At 32.5% G+C, this 6,597-nt stretch overlaps 2 long non-coding RNA genes across 2 annotated transcripts; both read right to left on the bottom strand.

Annotated features, from left to right (window-relative positions):
* Window positions 1-1,026: 1,026 nt before the first annotated feature.
* LOC132716187 (uncharacterized) lies at window positions 1,027-2,698 on the bottom strand. Its single transcript, XR_009623780.1, has 3 exons — window positions 2,612-2,698; window positions 2,050-2,125; window positions 1,027-1,140 (listed from the first exon to the last, which is right to left on the bottom strand). It is a non-coding gene; the product is annotated as an uncharacterized LOC132716187 (long non-coding RNA).
* A 1,927-nt stretch (window positions 2,699-4,625) lies between these two features.
* On the bottom strand, window positions 4,626-6,507 carry LOC132716186 (uncharacterized). The gene is made up of 3 exons (XR_009623779.1): window positions 6,401-6,507; window positions 5,841-5,916; window positions 4,626-4,934 (listed from the first exon to the last, which is right to left on the bottom strand). It is a non-coding gene; the product is annotated as an uncharacterized LOC132716186 (long non-coding RNA).
* Between the last annotated feature and the right edge of the window lie 90 nt (window positions 6,508-6,597).

Below are 6,597 nucleotides of genomic sequence, written 5' to 3'. Positions count from 1 at the left end.
GAGAATGGATTATGAAAGGAAAGATAAATAAAACTAACTAATTGCTTAATATTTGTTGTGAAAATGAAGTGCTAAATTTCAAACCTTGATCTCGGAGGTAGGGACATGGTCTTTGAACATGACACACATCTCTTGATGTGTTAGATCTTTATTGCAAAGTAATTAGAAAATCCTTCAATGCATGAAAACAAAGTTACAGTCTGGATCACAAATTTGTTCCTTCAATCTCCAAGTGTGACCTTGACCTTAAAGGTAGGGACATGGATATCGTCATGTTGCCATATATTTCAGATTATTTTAAAAATCCTTCCATGCATGACAAAGATACAGTCCAAACATGAATGTGTGTGTATACCTTTTTTAAACTGTAATTGTGAACCTTCAAACTGTGTGACCTTGACCTTTTGAGGTAGAGATATGTCTTAGATTAAACACATCATCATGATGTGGTAGACATTTTGTGCCAAGTTTTTTTTTTAAATCCTTCAATGCATGACAAAAGTTCCAGTCCAGAAAGGAATGATCACATTCAAACTCTTTTTGTGACAATAAGAAACCTTCAAACTAGGAGTGCAACCGTGACCAAGGCTGTAGGGACAGGAGTCTTGGATGCAAACATAGTCTTAATTGTGGTAGACATATATGCTGTTATTTAAAAATCCTTCATTGCATGACAAAGTTACATTCCGGACATGAATGTTGTGTAAGTGGGGGTTAAACCGGCAGACCCTTCAGGGCATAACTATTATGGTAAACACCAGTATAGGAAATACATCATTTATACCATGTGAAATAACTGATGTTGACAAATTAAAACAACTCCATTTCAGTTTTCTGGCAATTTTTTAATATTTAAAAATCTACCATGCCAAACGCAAAAACGAAAAACAAATACACATAAAAAAATACTCAATCTATCACAATTTAAATAATTCCAATTTGTGGTGTCCAATCTTGATATAAGAGCGTAACATTTCCTAGGCTGTCATCATATCTGGCATGTGTGGTGATCATGTATATAAAGTCATAGGTTTTACACCTACAGTAAACAGTCTTAATTGTAATAAATAATTGTTTATTTTCTTAACCAGTACATAGATGCTCGTAACCTGTTGTAATCCATCAATCCACCAATTGGTCCTGGAAAAAAACAAGCATAAAGCATTTTTATTATTTATGTAAGATTTTGAATAAGAGGGACATGATGGCCTTGAAATCACCTGTATATAGGCCCCTGGGCCAAGGCCAATTTGTGACCCCAGGGCATTTTATTTTAACAAACTTGGTAGACACGGGACTAGATGATGTTTTATGCCACATATTTAAGCTCTAGCTCTTTCTGCTTTCTAAAAAAAGATATTATAAGTTTTTTTTTTTCGGTTGCCATGGCAACCAGAGTTTTTGCTTGGAATTAAATTCTTTGAACAATTTTTGAAGTTGACTACAAAGGAACATTCCTGTGAAGTTTTTGATGAAATTGACTTAGCGGTTTATGATGAGATGTCATTAAAAGTAAAAGTTTATGAACGGCGGGACGCCGGACGAAAAGCGATCACTTTTTTTTTGAAGTAATACATAATTTGTATTCAATCACTCTTGATTTCTATTTTGTCTAAATGAATAGTTTGAGGACATGAACATTTGTATCTCATATTTTTGTGAATAGAGTTTTTTTTTTTTAAATTTTTGATCTTATTTAGCTGGCGAATTTTTTCTACATAATAATTACAGTAAATACAATAACTCTCACCCCTAACATAAAATGTTTGTATTTTTCTTAAAGTTAAATGTTAAGGAACAACAAATTTATTAAAACTAAACGTCAAATTACAAATATTTGAACCCTTAACCAGCTAGACCCGAGAATGGCAGTATGAAGCCAGGCCAGCTTGCAGTTTAGTGCAGTCTGACCAGGATCTATATGGTTGAATTTTCATGTTGATGTCCCCTAAATTGATAATGGACAGTTCCTCAAAGGTAAAGGAAGCTGGACAGGTCTCAATTATTCAGCCAGTAAAGGGTTAATTATAAACAAGATTTCATACTGACCTATAGCTGCAACTACTGGACATTTATCATAGATATATTTGTAACAAATCTGTCTCACATCATCACCAGTAAGGGACTGAAATTTAAAATTAAATAAACATTTAATTCTCTAACGATTATTTTCTAACATGTTTTCAAGTCACACTGTTTATGTCATATGTCATCTTTTTGTCATCTTCTTAAATAAAGTTCACATAACACAAAATACAAAAATTATTTTGCCAAGTCACAAATCATAGCAATTGCCTCTTGCAATTAACAATGATGATGGCAAATTATTTTCTTTATAAAAGTCAATACGGTACAATTGATACATCTGTAGCTACTTTTTTAAGTATGTACATTATAAAGTGATATTATGCTCATTTTCTGCTGTGAAGAAATAAACTGTATATTTCAAATGATCATTTATTATAATGTTTATTAACCAATAATTGATATCATAAAGACAAATGTCTAAAGTATAAAAAATTGTCTAAAAATAGAGCGTTTCACACAGATAATCACAATTATGTTAAAAATAACAACAACAGAATACCATACAGCTTGAGAGATAACTTACTTGAATTCTGCTACACATTTCATCTAATGGGACTCTCCTATCATAACATAACATTTGTCTGGAAAAAAGAAGAAATGATGTGTTTTATTCTTACATGATTAACACTTAATATTTTCTTAAAAATGCAAGTCAAAAGTGGTACATGTGTTAATTACGCCCCTGATTGTGAAAAAAGTTCTTGCAACTTAATCACATTTAAGATTGTTTCCTGGAACTAACCAGTATCGTATCCTGTAAGGAAACACTGTCCGTCCTTCCATCTGGTAATCTTGTCCACGCTTCATCTCCAATGCCGCTGGGGGAAATTCAGTGAAACTTCACAAGAATGATCAGTGCCATTCTTAGTTGTGCATATTGCTGGCACGTTCCACTCCGCTGCACAAAATGGCGGCCAGAGCTATAAATAGTAACATCTTTTTTTTTCTTTTTTTTTAAAAAGACTAGGCCTATTTGTCCAATACTTCTAATGGAATAAATGAAATTTTAGGAATGATATAATCAAGAGCGGTCGTGCATATATTACTAGATTTTTGGCATATATTGGGGATATTATATCAAAGTTTCCTTTCGGGGGCATAGGTCACTCTTCAGTTACAGCTTTTGTTATATGCCTAAAGAAACATCGGTGTATGGCGTTGTCCATCTGTCCTTAGACAATTTGTTTCTGCAGGATATCTTACAAAGGATTTCAATGAGTCTGATTTTCTCTGCAATCAATTTATTATTCACAAACTTATGCCCCTCTATATGCAAACAAGAAAGTTCAATTATCCTATGGTGCTAATATGATACTAGTACCTCAAAAAAAATTACACCGATTTTCTTTTGTCTTCACATTCCACGAAAAATCATGTGTGCTTTTTTCAACAATAAATTTGCTGTCTATCTTGAAGGCATAATTTTCTCTGCAATACCTTGTAAATTTGTAACTGAGGATATATATTTCAGCATAGCTCTTGTTTGCATAAGAAACTTAAGATCTCATTTGTAATATGAAGCCACAAATAAAGACATAATGCATAACCAAGTAAAGCTCACTTGACATACTGATAATGGAAAAGTGGAAAAGGATAGATAGTCATGTGTGTTCTTAAAATATTTTGGAATATTTCACCACTTTCCACAGAATATAAGCCTGTTATGTAACTACAAAGCCCACCCCCCCCCCAAAAAAAAAAAAATGCCCCAGAAAAGGTTTTATAAGTATTGCAAAAGGTATTATGAAAGGAAAAGATAATAAAACTAACTAATTGCTTAATATTGTTGTGAAATGAAGTGCTAAATTTACAACCTTGATCTCGGAGGTAGGGACATGGGTCTTGAACATGACACATCATCTTGATGTGTTAGATCTTTATGCAAAGTAATTAGAAAATCCTTCAATGCATGACAAAGTTACAGTCTGGACACAAATTTGTTCCTTCAATCTCCAAGTGTGACCTTGACCTTAAAGGTAGGGACATGGATATCGTCATGTTGCCATATATTTCAGATTATTTAAAAATCCTTCCATGCATGACAAAGATACAGTCCAAACATGAATGTGTGTGTATACCTTTAAACTGTAATTGTGAACCTTCAAACTGTGTGACCTTGACCTTTGAGGTAGAGATATGTCTTAGATTAAACACATCATCATGATGTGGTAGACATTTGTGCCAAGTTTTTTTTAAATCCTTCAATGCATGACAAAAGTTCCAGTCCAGAAAGGAATGATCACATTCAAACTCTTTTTGTGACAATAAGAACCTTCAAACTAGGAGTGCAACCGTGACCAAGGCTGTAGGGACAGGAGTCTTGGATGCAACACATAGTCTTAATGTGGTAGACATATATGCTGTTATTTAAAAATCCTTCATTGCATGACAAAGTTACATTCCGGACATGAATGTTGTGTAAGTGGGGTTAAACCGGCAGACCCTTCAGGGCATAACTATTATGGTAAACACCAGTATAGGAAATACATCATTTATACCATGTGAAATAACTGATGTTGACAAATTAAACAACTCCATTTCAGTTTTCTGGCAATTTTTAATATTTAAAAATCTACCATGCCAACGCAAAAACGAAAAACAAATACACATAAAAAATACTCAATCTATCACAATTAAATAATTCCAATTTGTGGTGTCCAATCTTGATATAAGAGCGTAACATTTCCTAGGCTGTCATCATATCTGGCATGGTGTGATCATGTATATAAAGTCATAGGTTTTACACCTACAGTAACAGTCTTAATTGTAATAAATAATTGTTTATTTTCTTAACCAGTACATAGATGCTCGTAACCTGTTGTAATCCATCAATCCACCAATTGGTCCTGGAAAAAACAAGCATAAAGCATTTTTATTATTTATGTAAGATTTTGAATAAGAGGGACATGATGGCCTTGAAATTCACCTGTATATAGGCCCCTGGGCCAAGGCCAATTTGTGACCCCAGGGCATTTATTTTAACAAACTTGGTAGACACGGACTAGATGATGTTTTATGCCACATATTTAAGCTCTAGCTCTTTCTGCTTTCTAAAAGAAGATATTATAAGTTTTTTCTTTCGGTTGCCATGGCAACCAGAGTTTTGCTTGGAATTAAATTCTTTGAACAATTTTTGAAGTTGACTACCAAAGGAACATTCCTGTGAAGTTTTGATGAAATTGACTTAGCGGTTTATGATGAGATGTCATTAAAAGTAAAAGTTTATGAACGGCGGGACGCCGGACGAAAAGCGATCACTTTTTTTTTGAAGTAATACATAATTTGTATTCAATCACTCTTGATTTCTATTTTGTCTAAATGAATAGTTTGAGGACATGAACATTTGTATCTCATATTTTTGTGAATAGAGTTTTTTTTTTTTTAAATTTTTGATCTTATTTAGCTGGCGAATTTTTCTACATAATAATTACAGTAAATACAATAACTCTCACCCTAACATAAAATGTTTGTATTTTTCTTAAAAGTTAAATGTTAAGGAACAACAAATTTATTAAAACTAAACGTCAAATTACAAATATTTTGAACCCTTAACCAGCTAGACCCGAGAATGGCAGTATGAAGCCAGGCCAGCTTGCAGTTTAGTGCAGTCTGACCAGGATCTATATGGTTGAATTTTCATGTTGATGTCCCCTAAATTGATAATGGACAGTTCCTCAAAGGTAAAGGAAGCTGGACAGGTCTCAATTATTCAGCCAGTAAAGGGTTAATTATAAACAAGATTTCATACTGACCTATAGCTGCAACTACTGGACATTTATCATAGATATATTTGTAACAAATCTGTCTCACATCATCACCAGTAAGGGACTGAAATTTAAAATTAAATAAACATTTAATTCTCTAACGATTATTTTCTAACATGTTTTCAAGTCACACTGTTTATGTCATATGTCATCTTTTTGTCATCTTCTTAAATAAAGTTCACATAACACAAAATACAAAAATTATTTTGCCAAGTCACAAATCATAGCAATTGCCTCTTGCAATTAACAATGATGATGGCAAATTATTTTCTTTATAAAAGTCAATACGGTACAATTGATACATCTGTAGCTACTTTTTTAAGTATGTACATTATAAAGTGATATTATGCTCATTTTCTGCTGTGAAGAATAAACTGTATATTTCAAATGATCATTTATTATAATGTTTATTAACCAATAATTGATATCATAAAGACAAATGTCTAAAGTATAAAAAATTGTCTAAAATAGAGCGTTTCACACAGATAATCACAATTATGTTAAAAATAACAACAACAGAATACCATACAGCTTGAGAGATAACTTACTTGAATTCTGCTACACATTTCATCTAATGGGACTCTCCTATCATAACATAACATTTGTCTGGAAAAAAGAAGAAATGATGTGTTTTATTCTTACATGATTAACACTTAATATTTTCTTAAAAATGCAAGTCAAAAGTGGTACATGTGTTAATTACGCCCCTGATTGTGAAAAAAGTTCTTGCAACTTAATCACATTT

The sequence above is a fragment of the Ruditapes philippinarum genome, unplaced genomic scaffold (assembly GCF_026571515.1).
Source record: "Ruditapes philippinarum isolate M1 unplaced genomic scaffold, ASM2657151v2 ctg2601_1_1_1_1, whole genome shotgun sequence".
Classification (NCBI taxonomy): Eukaryota; Metazoa; Mollusca; class Bivalvia; order Venerida; family Veneridae; genus Ruditapes; species Ruditapes philippinarum.
This window is presented reverse-complemented; position numbering and strand designations above follow the sequence as displayed.